At 45.8% G+C, this 17,964-nt stretch overlaps 2 pseudogenes; both read right to left on the bottom strand.

Annotated features, from left to right (window-relative positions):
• Window positions 1-5,600: 5,600 nt before the first annotated feature.
• LOC138419441 (cytochrome c oxidase subunit 7A2, mitochondrial pseudogene) lies at window positions 5,601-6,026 on the bottom strand (annotated as a pseudogene).
• Window positions 6,027-12,823: 6,797 nt separating this feature from the next.
• On the bottom strand, window positions 12,824-17,659 carry LOC138418107 (T-box transcription factor T pseudogene; annotated as a pseudogene).
• Between the last annotated feature and the right edge of the window lie 305 nt (window positions 17,660-17,964).

Below are 17,964 nucleotides of genomic sequence, written 5' to 3'. Positions count from 1 at the left end.
AGAAAGGGGCTCAGAAGGGATTAGAGAACTGATTTTCTTAAGCAGTCAAAGTTATTACTGTTGGTTTGTGTGCTGTTTGTGCAGTCGAAGCCAGAGCTTCCAGGCTGGGCTCTTACATGTTGGTTTTAGTGGGCATGTCTGAAAGAAGATCCTGCAGAGAAGGAGTTTTCATGGCCAAGTGTTCTTGGTGGCAATGGTTGGGTAGGGGAGGGGAGCACAGTGGGCAGGGGCTGTGGGCTTGAGTTTGGAGAGTAATTTTCCTCCTTCACCTTGTTGGTCTCCCTTGGGCAGAATGTGAAAGTTGCAAGATGGGCTGTGAGCCCCAGGAATGGTATTGGCATCCAAGAATCCATGGGATTTGGGAGCCAGTCTGAAGAAGGTTGGCCAGACGTTCTGGGCACAGAGCAACTGGCTGACTGCTGGGCACAGAGAGAGTGGCTGGGGCGAGGCCAGCCCCAGTCTGTTGGGTGGTGTGGACCAGGCAGGAAAGGGGCTGAGGGCTTCATGGGTCATGTGCCAAAAGGGAAACTTCTCCCCCAGTCTCCAGATTGTCTCCCTGAGGAAGTCACTCCACACCCCTCCCTTTCCCCTGTAATCATTTGAACATCCTGCTGTTCTTTCTCCATCCCCCCTGCCCCCTCCCCCCAGCCCTGCTGGCTGGAAATGACTGGGCTGTGGCCAAGAGGCCCTTGCCAGGTTTAGCCATCTTGTCTCACCCCCAACTCTCAGATCCCAGGCTGCCTTTGATCATTCTGAGGGTCTGGGGCTGGCCAGGAGCCTAGGAGATCCCTGATGGGTGGGGCTGGACCCCAGAAGTCCAGTCCCTTCCCCCTGCAGCCAGGAGAGGATGCCTGGTACTACATAGGCAGGAGGAGCTGCTGGGGGACTCCTTGAGGGCTCTCCTGGGCTTGGTGAAGCCGCGGGGGCTGGATGTGTGTGGGGTGAGGGAGGGGTAGCTGCTAAATGCCCTAGGGGCCACCCTAGAGGCTGTGCCCACCACAGTCATCAGCTGTGAAGGTCTGCACAATGGCAATGGCTATTTTCCAGAACTCATAGACTGCCAGGGGTCCAAGGACTTAGAACCAGGAAAGGAAGAAAAGATGTGCCAAAGAGGGAACCAGGCAAGATGCTGGTGGAGACAGAAGGTCTGTACAGCCTTGAGGTCAGGTTATCCTGAAAACCGGGGGCAGCTCCAGTCCATTCGATGCTGACAGCCAAGGTCTGTCTCTCCTCAGGTTCTGGTACGTGGACCTGCCGATGGGCACCACCCTAACTCAGAAGATCCACGCTGTGGTCTTGATCCAGAAAGATGTGCTCTCAGCAGCATGGAAGCATATACTCTACCATATGTAAAGCAGACAGCCAGCAGGAATTTGCTGTAAGGCTCAGGGAACTCAAACCGGGGATCTGTAACAACCCAGAGGGGTGGGCAAGGGTGGGAGGTGGGAGGGAGATTCAAGTGGGAGGGCACATATGTACACCTATAGCTCATGCATGTTGATGTATGGCAAAAATTAAACCAATACTGTAAAGCAATCATCAATCAATTAACAATAAACAAATATAATTAAAAAAGGAAAGATGTGCTCTCAAGAACCGCAGGAGGGTCGTTTGCAGAGTTGATTCTGTGGCCTTGTGATGAGTTCAAAGTTGAAAATTTGGGAGTTCCGAACAATTATATGTGTGAGAATTCCCTCATACATGTGGTTTGTAAATCCACTGCTGCTGCTGCTGCTGCTGCTAAGTCGCTTCAGTTGTGTCCGACTCTGTGTGACCCCATAGACGGTAGCCCACCAGGCTCCCCCGTCCCTGGGATTCTCCAGGCAAGAATACTGGAGTGGGTTGCCATTGCCTTCTCCAATGCATGAAAGTGAGAAGTGAAGGTGAAGTCGCTCAGTCGTATCCGACTCTTAGCGACCCCATGGACTGCAGCCTACCAGGCTGCTTCGTCCATGGGATTTTCCAGGCAAGAGTACTGGAGCAGGGTTGCATTGCCTTCTCCGTGTAAATCTACAAGGGGGCCAAATTTGTAAATCTACAAGGGGGCCAAGACTGAGGGTCCTGAGTCCCCCAGATGTTGAAGTTGTGGTTGAAGAAACCAGAACTCTGTCCGCTGTCCTGAGTGCGGGTGGACTCTCCTTTTTATCAAGATGTAATAACCACAACTCATTGTCACTGAAACAAGAGAGGATTTATTAATCAAAACAAAAAGAGCACTGTGGCCACTAGAATGGCTGTCCTTGGCAACGGTCCTGATGCTTGGGAGTAACTTACTGGCTCCCGCCCTGCAAGCTGTCTGCTCCCTCCGGGCTCAATGGGAAGGAGCACCTCAGGGTGCTCAGGGAGGTTGTTTGCTGCATTTCTTTCTTTCTTTTTTCAGTATTTATTTCTATTTATTTATCTGTTTGGCTTTGCTGGCTCTTAGTTGCAGCACGCAGGACCTTTAGTCATGCCAACTTTTAGTCATGGCATATGGGATCTAGTTCCTTGACCAGGAATCAAACCCAGGCCCCTACGTTGGGAGGGTGGAGACTTAGCCATTAGCCCACCAGGGAAGTCCCCTCATTTCTTCAACATGTAATGCCAAAGTCTTCCAACCCAACAACTCTGAACTTGTTTAGGTCTCCATTCCGATGTTTTTTACATGTGGTTGCCCTCTAGTTGCAGCTTCCCAGGTGGTGTTAGTGATAAAGAACACGCCTGTCAATGTAGGAGACATAAGACACGCAGGTTTGATCCCTAAGTCGAGAAGATCCCCTGGAGGAGGGCATGGCAACCCACTCCAGTATTCCTGCCTGGAGAATCTCATGGACAGAGGAGACTGGCTGGCTATAGTCCATGGGGTCGCAAAGAGTCGGACATGGCTGAATCAGCTTAGCAAGCACACACACCCTCTAGTTACAGTTCATTTAGGGCATGTCAATTGGGTCTTCAATTTCTAGCAAGCAGGGACAGTAAAGCTGCCACTGGCTGAGTTTCTGGTGTCAGTGGTGACTTGTGCAACCTTGGGCACTGGTCACAGAGACTGGGTCTCACCCAAGAGATGGACTCAAGTTTGATGTAGGTGCTGGATGGTAGGACCGTAAGCACCAGACTCCCATGATCAGACAGCTGGATGCCTCCCGTGTGGGATGTGGAGCACAGCTATTCAGCTAGGTCAGGGAGCAGCGTGTGTGAGCACTGAACAGCCAAAGGGCTTTTCCCCCACTCACTCCACAGGGAGATGGGCTGAGGGCCCCGAGCTCCAGTTTTCTTGGTTTTCTCACTGCTCGGCAGTGTTGTGCCTAACCTTAACCTTAACCCACACAGCTGCCAAATATTCATGCTTTCCATTTAGGGGCAAAACTGGGCAGAACCAAATACCGTTTTGAAGCCAAGTTACTAGAAATATTTGAGAAAAGACTGAGTTTATAAGCTAAAATTTGGCTCTTAACCTACAATGATTTCACTACTACTGTGAAACATTGCTATTACAGTGCAAAATAATGAACTCTGCTCACTCGACACTGCAACATATGAGTCTGGGCAGCTCTATCCAGTTCTGAGATTACAATGAGGCTCTCAGAAGAAGCTGATAAAACTAAAAGCCACCTTTGACTTACTTATAAGAATCATTGAGGGAATTCCCTGATGGTTAGGGACTTAGCTGTTTCACTGCTGGGGCCAGGGTTTGATTTCTGGTTGGGGAACTTAGATTCCATAAACTGAACCGTGCAGCCTTCCTACCCATCCAGAAAAAGAGATTGGACTTATTGAAAGGAAGCCAGTTCGCTTTAAACACATATGGAGAAACCCTGAAAGTAAAACTTTATCTCACATAAAGTCTATTAGATCAGTAAGAAGAAATGGGATTACTTCTCAAAAATTCTGTGATCTCATCAAATGAGCAAAGTTGAGAGGTTTCCACTTCTGCTCAGGCACGTGCATGCTTGCTAGGTTGCATCAGTCATGTCCAGCTCTGTGTGACACCACGGACTTAGCCCACCAGGCCCCTCTGTCCATGGGATTTTCCAGGTATGAATAGTGGAGTGGGTTGCTATGCCCTCCTCCAGGGGGTCTTTCTGACCCAGGGATCGAACCTACATCTGTTACAACTAACCTGCATTGGCAGGCAGCTTCTTTACCACTAGCACCACCTGGGGAGCCTAGGTATAGGCAGATCCAAGACAACCATGTGTCCAGAATCTGTCCCAAGCTTGGTCCCCTCCCAGAACAGGCAGCTAGTTGTGGGGCTCTTTAAGCTGTTTAAAAGCATGACCTCAAGGAAGCCTCTAAGAAGCCTTCTCTGAAATCCAAAACTCTCTGTTTTCCCAGTCATAGTATTTACCTCCCAAAGCAGTTATGTTTTGCCCCTCCTGAACTGTGAGCTTAGGTGATATTCATCTCATATTCAACTGTAGCTGCAGCACTTGGCACTGCATACAGCAAATGGCGGGCATTCGTGAAGTAACTTGCTCCTTTATTCAACAAGTTTCTAAGCACCTACCACAGGCCAGGCACAGTGCCAGGTACTGGGGATGGAGTGGCGAATAAGACAAAAGCGATCCTTCCCCACAAGCAAAAATGATGAAGATGAAGATAAAAATAAATCTGCAAGCACAGTGAGGACACGTTGCGGTGAAGAAAAGTGGTCAAGGAGACCTTAACACATTCTGGAAGGACCTGGAAGGCATCCCTGAAAATGTAATATTCAAACTGACATTTGAAGAATGAGACGCAATTAGTTGGGAAAGAGACCTCCAGGTGAAAGGAACTGCAAAGGCCTTTGGAATTTGGCTCATTTTGGAATCTGGCACTAAGGGAAAGCTAAGGGTAGTTCTCCAGGGACTAGATCATGAAAGACAGCCTGGGAAGGATGGAACACTTTCTTAAGAGAAACAAGAAGTCACTGGAGAGTTGTAAAAATTTGCGTTTCCATAGCACTGGGGTGGTGAGGGCAGAGGCAGAGGGAGTCAGCAAGGCACTCAGAGGGCAGAGCAATAGAAAGAATCTAAGGCCTCCTTCCATATAGCATTTAAAAAATTTATTTATTTGGCTGTGCTGGGTCTTAGTTGTGGCATGTGGAATCTAGTTCTCTGATCAGGGATTGAACCCAGGTACCCTGCATTGGGAGTGCAGAGTCTTAGCCACTGGACCACTAGGGAAGTTTAGTGTTTATAATGATATTTAATTTATATAAAGTATACAAATCTTAAGAGCACGGTTCAAATTTTCAATTATGTTCTGTACCCATCACTCCAGCCAAGATATAAATACATTAGCAAGCCCTACCTCCTCCAAAAGTAACTGCTAAACTCCATCATCATAAGTTAGTTTTGCTTTTTTATGAGCTTTATATAGATGTATGTAACTGTACAGTATATATTCTTCTGTATTTGGTTTCTTTCACTCAAATCATCTGTGAGATTTATGTTGCATAAATCAAGTTCTTATTTTTTTCACTGTATTCCATTATATACCATTATTTGTTCATTCTACTGTTGCTAGACATTTATTTCCAGGTTTTGGCTATTATGGCTTATACTATGACATTCTGACAAGTCTTTTGGTGGACATAAGCCAATCATTTCTTTTTCTTTTTTTTTTCATGGTAAAGACTGCTTTATTGGTGGCAGCTAATACAAGTCAATAAATATTGATCCCCAAAGAACTCAGTTATGTATCAGATTACTGGTCCACAGAGAGCTGAATGGAATTGAACCAACTGACTGCTGGGAGGATAAACTGAAGTCAATCCTGCTTCTTGGGAAACGAAGCCACAGCCAGTTCATACATGGCATATGCCGTTCCACCAACTGTAAGAATCATGGTGGCTCTATACAGGAGGGCATCAGCTACCCCACCCTTCAGATGCACTGGAATTCCATTATCCTCTTGAAACAGCTTTTGTTTCTCTGGAACCTTATTTTCAAACTGCCTGCGTGAAGCAGTACTTATGGTCCTCTTAGCAATCTGACGGAGAGCCAGAAGATTCCGCAGCATCTTGGCTCAGTTACTGCCCACCAACCGCAGCAACTGACCACCAACAACCAGAACGCCCCACGCTGGAACCAGAACTCAAGCCAATCATTTCTATGGGGAATATACCCAACAGTGAAACTGCTGGTCATCAATATACAAATTTAGCTTTTAATTTTTTCATATTTAGTTTTAACAGATCTTGCTCCTTTGCTTTTCAAAATGGTTGCACTGATTTACCCTTCTACTGCTAAAGCGTGAAAGTCCCAGTTTCTCCATGTCCTCACCAACACTTGACATTACATCTTTTAAAGAAAGTTTATGTCGGACTTCCTTGGTGATAGAGTGGATAAGAATCTGCCTGCCAATGCAGGGGACACAGGTTCAATCTCTGGTCTGGGAAGGTTCCATATGCTGTAGAGCAACTAAGTCCGTGCACCACAATTATTGAGCCCTTGAATCGCAACTACAGAGGTCTCGTGCCTAGAGCCTGTGCTCCACAACAAGAGAAGCCACCACAGTGAGCTTGTGCACTGCAACAAAAGCAACAAAAGGGTAGCCCCAGCTCACTGAAACTCGAGAAAGCCCTAGCAGCAATGAAGCAGCAATGAAGACCCAGTACAACCAAAAATAAATTAAATATACATATATATCTATTTATATATATATAAATGTTTAAGTCACTCTTGTGGTGGTTTGAGTGGCATCTCATTGTGCTTTTATTTTTATTTTGGCTGGCTGTACAGCTTCCAAGATCTTAGTTCCTCAACCAGGGATTAAACCCAGGCCCCAGCAGTGAAAGCGCTGAGTCCTAACCACTGGACCACCAGGCCAGTCCCTCATTGTGGGGTTTTTTTTTCCCAAATTTTATTTTTGTGGCTATGCTGGCTCTTCAGCGCTGCTCGCTCTTCTTTTTGGTGTAGTGGGTGGGGCTGCTCTCTGGTTGTGGCTTCTCTGGCTGGGCACAGACTCTAGGGCACTGGGGCTTCAGCAGTTGCGGCCCTCGGGCTCTGGAGCACAGGCTCAGTAATTGTGGTTGACCTGCTTAGTTGCTCCACAGCACGTGGGGTCTTCCTGGACCAGGGATCGAACCTGTGTCTCCTGCATTGGCAGATGGACTAATATTACATAAAGCAAGTATCTTCTCCTGGGCTGTGGCTTTCATTTTCACTCTCTTGATATCTTTTGATAAAACAAGTTTTTAGTCTTAATGAAGTCCAGTTTCTCTTTTGTGGTTATCACTTTTTATGTCCTCTTCGCCCACTCCAAGGTTCTGAAAACATGCCCTTATTTTTTCTCAGAAATGTTTTGTAGTTTCCTGTGTAGAGGTATTGCACATCTTTCATTAGAATGCTAGACATTTGGCTTTTTAGTACTATTATAAATGATAATATTTTAAATTTTCATTTTCCAATTACATAGAAACAAGTGATTTTTGTAGATGCTGATAATTCACTTATGGGAGCAGTTTGTAGATAGGTTTGGATTTTATACATATCTCACTGTGTCATGTTAAAAATAATTATCTTCTCTTTCCCCCAATCTTTATATGAATACCTTTCTTTTTTCATTCTAGCTAGGACAGCCAATGCAATGCTGAATATAAGTGATGGTAATGGATACCAATCACAGGAGGAGTGTTCACTGTTCCACTATTATATGCAATGCTGGTGTACATTAAAAAATATATATTTATATTTTATTTGGTTGCTCTGAGTCTGAGTTGCAGTATGAAGGATCTTTGATCTCCATTGCGGTGTGTGGAATCTTGTTGCAGCATGCAGGATCTAGTTTCCTGACCAGGGATTGAATGCAGGGCCCCTGCACTTGGAGCTTGGAGTCTCAGCCACTGGACCACCGAGGAAATCCCCGATGGTGTACATTTTTTGTATCTTTTATTAAACTAAGAAGTTCCCAACTATTTCCAATATTTTGAGCTTTTAAAATTTCCTCTTCCATTTTGAAAAGCAGAAGACTGTGAGCACACCCCATTTGTTCACAGGGGTATAGAGAGGATAACTTGTGAAAAGATGTCAGCCTGTTCCATTAGGTAAAAGGGGACTCATGCCAGCAATTTTGGGATACTGTCAGCCTTTCCACCAATGATCTCTGTGGGCTCAGCATTGCCAAGTCATCTGTAGCTGGCTGTTACAGACATTACTTGCACTCACTAACACTTGGTTCTATACTTCCTTGCCTCTTAAGTGTGAACAAGGTAAGTTTTAATTGGAATAATGCAAAAATGAGCATGTCTGACAGCTCCTTTCTATTTCTGGGAAAAGAAAAAGCAGCTATCTTCGGTCAGTACTAGGAATAGACACCAGGACAGTGGTCTGTCTCAGCTCAGTGGAAGTCTGAAGACTCCAGGATTTCCAGATTTAAACCAAGGAGCTGCTGGAAAGAAAAAGTAAGCTGGCCCAGACATGAGGTATGTTTTGAGGATTAAGTCACAGCCTGGGATGATGAAAGCTGCAGAGCAAACCCATTGACTGTCTGGGATGGGACTTTCCTGGTGGTCCAGTGGTTAAGAATCCATGCTTTCACTGCAGGAGGCAAGGGTTTGATCCCCTTAGGCATGGGGAACTAAGATCTGCATACTGCACAATACAGCAAAAAAAAAACATAAAAAAAAAAACCAACAAAAAAAAGACAATCCTGGCAATCAGACATTGAGAGGCATCTGACCCAGGAATATACCCAGGAGTGGTTATAGAAAATTTGGACAAGGTTGGCATTTCTTGCTCTGTCAGGAAGCCCTTTAGATACTTGCAGAGGACAGCCCTGAGATTCTGATCATACACAGCTACAGATAAACCCAGGGCCAGGTTTTGAGCAGCTCCAACGCCTAGTCCTTCCCAGTGCTGAGCCAGATCTCCAGGCTGTTTGGAGCTGTAGCACTGCTGGACGTGGACTCACTCCTGCCAAACACCAGCTAGCCACAGAACCAGAGGTGTGCTCCTGCCCTACTAGCTCTCAGCCCCGAAACTTATTTTTAGATCTGTGACTCAGAGGTCTAGACCAGGACTGAGACCTTGGGGAGACAGAAGCCCTGCTCATGAGCTGGCTCTTGCGAGTAGCATGGGTCTGGCTGTTTGACACCATGATCACATCCATTACAGACCGCAGCTGCAGTGATACGATTTCCAGTAGGACAGTCTCTTGAGGCCTCCATATTAGATGCCTTCTCTAAGACATGTGATATAATCTGGCAATCAGACTTATATTCCCAAAAGTTCATCCTGCTTACTGCATAGAAAATGAATGGCAGGAGTACAGTATGGTTGGAGGGTGGCCAGTGAAGAGGTTATTAAAGTCGTACAGGCAAGAGTTGACAGTGTTTCACACTAAAGTAAAGGCAAACAGAGTTACCAACTACAAATGTTTACCTTCTCTTTCCTCTAAGACTACAACTGATGCTTTTGAATTGTGGTGCTGGAGAAGACTCTTGAGAGTCCCTTTGACAGCAAGGACATCAAACCAGTCTATGCTAAAGGAAACCAACTCTGCATATTCATTGGAAAGACTGATGCTGAAGCTTTGGCCACCTGCTGCAAAGAACTGACTCATTGGAAAAGACTGATGCTGGGAAAGATTGAGGGCAAGAGAAGAAGCGGGCAACAGAGGATGAGGTAGTTGGATGGCATTACCAACTCAATGGACATGAGTTTGAACAGACTCCAGGAGATGGTGAAGGATAGGGAAGCCTGGCATGTTGTAGTCCATGGGGTCACAGAGAGTCGGATATGACTTATCGACTGAACAACAGCAACCTTTAAGACTACACTAAATAGTCAGTAAATGACTAAAATGATATTTAGAATATAAATACAGTGGGGCAGGGAGAAATCTGTGAGGTATGTTTCAACAAATTTCTGGACTGATTAGAGCAGATGGAAGAAGTACGGTGACCCAGGGAGGAACAAAAGATTGCTGACACCATACCCAGGGTTGCTACTGTGCAGGAGGAGCTGCTTGCCTGAAACTCTGAAATGCTTCAGACTCTGAAGCAGCGGGTAAGACAGAGGGCAAGCATGAGAAGGGGGCTTGAAAACAGGAAAACTAACCTAAGGTGTGTCTGTACAACAAGCAGTGAACAATTTTGTTTCTTAATGCTTTTAAAGTGACCTACAATTAGCCAACACACTCCTAGGAAAGACAAACAATAAAAGGAAGATTCTTTTCTGTAGATACAGAGTATTTGTGGATCTGGAAACACTGGCACCTCTGAATGAAGCCCTTGGGAATTCAGAGACCTCAACAATAAAGATGCACCCAGGAATATTTTTTGTTGTTCATTGCTGTTCAGCCACTCAGTTGTGTCCGACTCTTTGGAACTCCATGGACTACAGCACGCCAGGCTTCCCTGTCCTTCACTGTCCCCTGGAATTTGCTCAAACTCATGTCCATTGAATCAATGATGCCATCCAACCATCTCATCCTCTATTGCCCCCTTCTCCTGCCTTCAATCTTTTCCAGAATCAGGGCCTTTTCCAATGAGTTGGTTCTTCGCATCCAAAGTATTGGAGCTTCAGCTTCAGCATCAGATCTTCCAATGAATATTCAGGGTTGATTTCCTTTAGGACTGACTGGTTTGATGTCCTTGCTGTCCAAGGGACTCTCAAGAGTCTTCTCCAGCACCACAGTTCGAAAGCATCAATTCTACAGTGCTCAGCCTTCTTTATGATCCAACTTTCACGATAAAGATACACCTTAGAGTATTTGTCACATGACAAATCCTGGTGACACCCAGAGCTCCAAGGCAACTCTTCTGCTTCCTTCCAGTGAGAAGTAAGAAAGAATTCTGAGATATTCGGATAAAGTCTACTACAGGAAGTGTACTACCAAGATTAACAATCCTGGTAAAAATACCTAAGAAACACAAAAGTTTGACTTGACAGTTTTTACTTTTGAGTAAGAAGGAGATTTAGTGAAAGAACAGAGTGGGTGGCATCAAAGATATTATCTAAGAAGTAGTAAGAGAAAGAGCTAAAGGAAAGATACAAATCTTTAAGTCAAAAGGGTCTACATGGGAATTCCCTGGTGGTCTAGTGTTTAGGATTCAGTGCTTTCACTGCTGTGACCTGGATTCAATCTCTGGTTGGGGTACCCCCACAAACTGTGCCCTGCACCACCTCCCCAACCCCCAAAGAGGAAAAAACACATCACCTATCATGGAAAAAACACATCAAATTGGCATCAGACTTAGCACCACTGCATGTTAGATGAACAGTCAGCAATTGAGCTGAGAATGATTTTTATATTTTAAAAGGTTGTTAAGTAAAAAAAGAAGAAGTTGTGACAGAGATCTTACTATCTGGCCCTGTATACTTTTAAAGAAAGCTCCCTAAAGTAGGAATTCTAGCAAACAAGAAAATGTAAAACATGACATCCTAGAATCTGTGACTTTAACCCAGGAGAGCAATGAAGAGGAATCCTAGGATCCTAACTTTCCTGAAGATCTAAAAAGCAACATGTTGGAATTTTAACAGGATGGCAAAAGATTATAGGATGATGGGCTATAGGGAAAAAAGGAGCCTTCGTAAGCTAAATCAAATGATAATTCAAGGTTAAGGGTTTGGGAAAACTTTATTATGTGATAAAGGCAACAAACATAAGCCAAATAGAGCATTCAGAAACTCCAGGAAAAAAAACTATAAGATAAATAATGATCCAAGGAAACAATGGTCTAAATGAGATTTGAAAATTGGTGAGCTTCGCCAGTCTATGTCTGACGCAGGATGCAGCATGCTTGGGGCTGGTGCATGGGGATGACCCAGAGAGATGTTATGGGGAGGGAGGTGGGAGGGGGGTTCATGTTTGGGAACGCATGTAAGAATTAAAGATTTTAAAATTTAAAAAATAAAAAACTAAAAAAAAAATAAAAAAAAATAAAAGAAATGAGGACAAAAAAAAAAAAAAGAAAATTGGTGAGCTCAAGAAAAAATGGAATAGATTCCAAGTAACAGAGAATATACACCAAATGTGCAAGAGCCAATCAGAAATTATATGGAAAAATACTGTAAACAAAACCAAAACTACGATAAAATACAAATTTCAGGATAGCAATTTCTTTTTGGATGAGGCAGAAGTGAATGGAAGAGCTTTCCTGGTGCTTCAGATGGTAAAGAATCTGCCTTCAGTGTAGGGACCAGGTTCCATCCCTGGGTGGGGAAGATCTTCTGGAGAAGGGATTGGCAGCCCACTCCAGTACTCTTGACTGGAGAATTCCATGGACAGAGGAGTTTGGCAGGCTACAATCCATGTGTTGCAAAGACTCAGACTAGAGTGAATGACTAACACACACACAGACATACAGAGAGAGAAATGGAGTAGGGGAGTGGTAATATATACACGCAGGTTGTTGGTAGTGCTCTAATTTGGGGGTTAAGTGACAGGTTCATTTGTTCACATTGTGGGTCACATATCCTTCTGTATATATTAAATGTGAAAAAGGTAAAGGAAAAACAATCTAAAAGTTGAAAAAGTCACGGTCCCGTCATGAAGCAAATTAAACTGTAGATGGTCTAGGCTTCCCTGGTGGCTCAGTGGTAAAGAATCTGCCTGCCAAGGCAGAAGACATGGGTGATTCCTGATCCAGGAAGATCCCACATCCCACGGAGCAACTTAGTCCACGCACCACAACTACTGAAGCCTGTGCAGCCTGCAGCCTGTGTCCTGCCACAAGAGAAGCCCGTGCACCGCCATGAAGACCAGCCCCTGCTCTCCGAAACTAGAGAAAAGCCTGCACAGGAAGCAGGACCTGGCACAGCCGAAAATAAAACTAAGCACAATTTTAAAATAATATAATATAGATGATCCTAAGAAACTGATGGAAATTCAGAAAAAAAGGATAATCCATTTAACCTTTTTTTTTTTTGCATTGGTTTTATTTTACAGAAGATGCTTTCTGCTGATTGGCTAGTTTGTCAAAAGAAAAATACGAACAGTCATAGGTTTAACAATACAAAAGATTAGCTACATATGGTCAAATTAAACACATTCTAGTGGACAGGGCTGGACACTGTCATTTCAACTACAATCTGCTGTTCCCAACTATGATTTAATTCTCTCACAGCTGAACTCTGACTATGATCCCTGCCACAAAAGGAATCTGAAAACTACTCGAAAGCCACAGGGAGGAGAATTAAAAGTGTGTTTTTCTTATCTCATTGGAGTATGACTGAGGGAGTTTACAAATTTTGATAAGCCAGAGTCATCTATGTGTTGTAAGCAAAACAGAGTTTCTGGATGCTAGCAAGTCACTGCTACTGTGAATCCTGGTGAGTGAGGCCACCTGCATCGCTTTCACACCGGAACTCACCTCAGCACATAAAGGACCCAGGACAGCACTGCCGCCACCGAGGATGAAGAAAGGTAAATAGCAGAAGATGTCGCTTCCTCTTATTTAAAGGGAGGGTTAACAGGCCTCGTTTCCTTCCCTCGCCCCGTGAGACTGCCAACCAAATGAACACTTGCTGCCACAGAAGAGTCATTGCGTCCTTTAAGACACAGGCTCTGGTTCACATCGACGGAGGCAACACGGGCATCCACAAGGCCAGGAGGCGGGCTGGGGGATCCTACCAGCTGTGGGCAATGTCTTTGGCTGTGGCAGCCCCTTCGTGGGGACCCCGAGGAGGAGGGTGCCGGGACCAGGTGGGTGAGGGAGGCAGAGTGAGCAGAGAAGCCTAGAAAAGAACTGGGCTCTCAGCCCGCTGGGCACTCCTGCCACCTGGGCGCCCAGGGTGACCATGCCGTTGTTCACAGACCACAGGCTGGCATGCTGGCTGGAGCCCGTAGGAGGACCAGCACTGGGGCCCATGGGGAGCATGCTGGTGTGGGCAGGCATTCCAAGGCTGGACAGTTGTCATGGGTTGGAGTATGGACATGTCAGAAAGGGTTCGAGAATTGTTCTACTGCATAAGGGCTGGGGTAGGGGTCTCCTGGATGGTGGCTCCTCAGGGCCAGGTACCTTTCACAGCCGTGCATGGAAGCCTGTGAGAGGAGGGCACTGAACTGAGGGTGGGGGCGGCAGGTGACACAGGGTGCTGGTTCCAGAAATCAGCCAGCATTCAGATGGCTGCTGGCTCCAGGTTTTTCCATCGTATCTTTGTGATCGTGTCTTTCCTTTGCATCAAGGAAAGCTTTTGCAAATGGACTGTATTAAATTTTAAGAGCTGCTAACTCCTCATTTTGGTAAGTGCTCACTGCCATGAACTGGGTCTCCTGGGAAGCGGTGTTTAACACGGTCTAGTCCCCTCCATTGAGCTTGTTGGTGAGCTTGACTTTGCTGAAGGAGACAGGCACCTTCAACCGGTGTGCTCCGAAGTTGGGCAAGTCAGGGTGGATGTAGACTCAGCTGGGCGTCTGCGGCTCAGGCTTGCCCCCTGGTACCCACTCTTGGTTCAGGTACTTCAAGCGGTTGGAAGTCCAGCAGGAAGGAGTACACGGCATTGGGGTCCAGGCCGGACACGTTCACCTTCAGTACCGGGAACACCCTCCTGCCGCTCGTGGTCACCGTCATCTCGTTGGTGAGGTCCTTGAAGCGCAGCCCCAGCTAGCTCTCCTCTAGGCCCAGGCACAGCTCGTGCTCCCTGGGGCTGCCTTCTCGCTGCCTGCCTGCTACTCGCTCTCTACAGCTCAGCAGACGGTCCGCGGGGTACTGCAGGCTCTTCCCCGCTCTCGGTGTGGGGGAGCTCATCCTCTTACCTGCCGCCTCCCCACCGCCCCCCAAGCCCTGACTTGGCTACTCGAGAGGAGAGCCACCTTCACCTCAGTAGGCGGCCGCTCTTTCAACAAGAGGGGCCTCCCGGGTCCCAGACCTGGGTGGATGGCGAGGAGAGAGATCCGGGGAGGAGGAGGGGCGGTGGCAAGGGATGGGGTGGGGAAGAAGGTTAGGGACAAAGGTCCGTGTGGTCAAAGTGAAAGTGAAAGTGACTCAGTCGTGTCCGACTTTTTGCAACCCCATGAACTATACAGTCCATGGAATTCTCCAGGCCAGAATACAGGAGTGGGTAGCCTTTCCCTTCTCCAGGGAATCTTCCCAACCCAGGGAATGAACCCAGGTCTCCCACATTGCAGGCAGATTCTTTACTAGCTGAGCCACAAGGGAAGCCCATATAAGGTAATACACATCCTGAAAAACCAGCTGAATGTAAATTGCTATAATTTCTATTGAAAAGAACACAGGAATATTAGAATTATAAAGTCATGTTTCCCATTATCCAGAAGCTCAGTTATTAATCTTAGAGATACATTCACCTATTTGTTAAATAACTCATTCCAACACTGTTTGGACTAGCAAAACTTGGAAACAACCTGGTTGCAAGTGAAGAGGGCAACTTGAAGATCTGGGTGACACTGAGAAAAAGGAAGCAGATTGCAGTTGGAACTCTGTTTAAGTTATTTTTGAACTGTTTGAATGCATACATTAAAGCCTCAGCCGGGGGCTTTCCTGGTGGTCCATGGGTTAAGACTTCGCCTTCCAATGCAGGGGGTGTGGGTTTGATCCCTGGTTGGGGAGCTAAGATGCCACATAAAAAACCATAACAAAACCATAACAAAAAAAATCCATAATATATAAAAAAAGATAGAAGCAATATTGTGAAGCCTCCACCAGAGGAACAGTCCATTGAGGAGACCAAACAGGTCCCCAAACTACAGATCTCTGCCACTGGAAATCTAGGCCACATGTTCCAACTGTCAGAGGGCAGGGAGAACCACTCTGGGTTACTGTGCTGGTTTCCTAACTGGCCTTCTTACTAATTTATTCTCAACATAGCAGTCAGATATTTTTATTTTTTTAAAATTTATTTATTTAAAATCCAAAGACATACACATGGACGAGATTCACTGACCATTGTAGTAGAAGTGCTTTTTATTTTTTTGGCCACAACACATGGCTTGTGGGATCTTAGTTGCCCAAGGAACCCAGGCCCCCAGCACCGAAAGTGCTGACTCCTAACCATTGGACCTCCAGGGAATTTCCCAATTCTTTTAAAATGTAAGTCAGATTGTCACTCTTCTTTCTATTCAAAACCCTACAATTGCTTCCCATCTGGGAACAAACGTCAATGATTAGAGTGGACTCCACTGTCCCTTCCCTATCAAGACTCCACTGACTCTAACCTCATAACCCAAAAGCTTCTCCTCCCTTACTCTGTGCTGGGATGTGTGTAGTCACTCAATCCTGTCCAACTCTTTTCCACCCCATGGACTGTAGCCCGCTGGGCTCCTCTGTCCATGGGGATTCTCCAGGCAAGAATACTGGAGTGGGTTGCCATGCCCTCCTCCATGGGATCTTCCCAACCCAGGGATCAAACCCAGGCCTCCTGCATTACAGGAGGATTCTTTACCATCTGAGTCACCAGGGAAGCCCATGAATACTGGAGTGGATAACCTATCCCTTCTCCAGGGGATCTTCCCGACCCAGGAATTGAACCGGGATCTCCTGCAATACAGGAGGATTCTTTACCAGCTGAGCTACCAGGGAGGCCCCTCCCTCACTCTACTCCAGCCATAATAGGTTCACTCCTGCTTCAAGGTCTTTGTAGATAACATCTCCTCTGCTTGAACATCCAATCAGCTTCTTGAGTCATTTATCAAATGTCAGGTTCCCTAACCTATTTTAAATTGAAACAGCAATCCCCCCTCACACCTATACACCCTATGTTGTCCTTCCTTCGTGGTTTTTTTCTCCATAGAGTTTCAGCATCTTTTTGGTCATGCCATGTGGTTTTCAGGATTCTGGTCATTGGCCAAGGATTGAAGCTGGGCCCCTGAAGTGAAAGCATGCTGAGTCCTAACCACTAGACCACCAGGAAACTTTCCCTTAAGCATCTTCTTAACAGACTACAAATTTAATTATTTGTCTGTCTCCTCCCAGAACACAAGCTCCAAGAAGGGCTGATTTTATTTTGTTCACTGTTGCTTACCCTGCCAATGAACTGTACCTCTTGCATATAAAGGCTTGGTAAAGATTTGTTGAATAGCTTTCTGTTTTCCACAGAACACCAGTAAAACAAACCAAAAGACTAGGTGGGAAGGGATGACAGTATGACTGAGGGCTTTCATTATAAGCCTTCTGAGGCATTTAAATTAAAACACATGTCTACACATATCTCTTATCAACATAAAACATTTAAAAAATAAGAGACATTAGATGTATTTAAGAAGTAGAATTGATAGAACTTGCTAACAGGCAGGAAGCTGGTGTGAAACTGAAGGAAATGGAGTGTTGAAGGTGACTTTCACATTCACAGCACAGTCGGGTTAGCAGATGGTATTGCTGCCTACTAGACCAAGAACTCTGGGAGAAAAGTAGAGGGATGGGAATTTCCTGTGGTCCAGTGGTCAAGACTCAGCGGTGTCAGTGCTGAAGGCTCAGGGAACTACTACCCCAAAAGCTGAGTGGCCAGCCAAAAAGGAAAAAAATCCATCGCTTTAGTTTGGGGAACATTATATTCGAGAGGCTACTACTACTACTACTACTACTAAGTCACTTCAGTCGTGTCCAACTCTGTGCGACCCCATAGACGGCAGCCCACCAGGCTCCCCCGTCCCTGGGATTCTCCAGGCAAGAACACTGGAGTGGGTTGCCATTTCCTTCTCCAATGCATGACAGTGAAAAGTGAAAGTGAAGTCGCTCAGTCGTATCCGACCCTCAGCGACCCCATGGACTGCAGCCTTCTTCTAGGCTCCTCCGTCCATGGGATTTTCCAGGCAAGAGTGCTGGAGTGGGGTGCCATTGCCTTCTCCATGAGAGGCTACTATAAAACCTTTAATAACAAAATCAGGAAATGAGACTCAGGGATGTCCCTGGTGGTCCAGTGGTTAGGACTCAGCACTTTTACTGTGGTGACCCTGGGTTCAATCCTTGGTTGGGGAACTAAGATTCTGCAAGTGGTACAGCCAACCAAAAAAAAAAAAAGGGGGGGGGGTCAGATCCAGACTTAGAAAAGATCTGTGCTAGATAAGTGAATATGGGAATAACTCCATATAGATAAGCGC

Source organism: Ovis canadensis, chromosome 14 (assembly GCF_042477335.2).
Source record: "Ovis canadensis isolate MfBH-ARS-UI-01 breed Bighorn chromosome 14, ARS-UI_OviCan_v2, whole genome shotgun sequence".
Taxonomy (NCBI): Eukaryota; Metazoa; Chordata; class Mammalia; order Artiodactyla; family Bovidae; genus Ovis; species Ovis canadensis.
The sequence above is the reverse complement of the archived record's forward strand: the minus strand, read 5'-3'. Positions and strand labels throughout refer to the sequence as shown.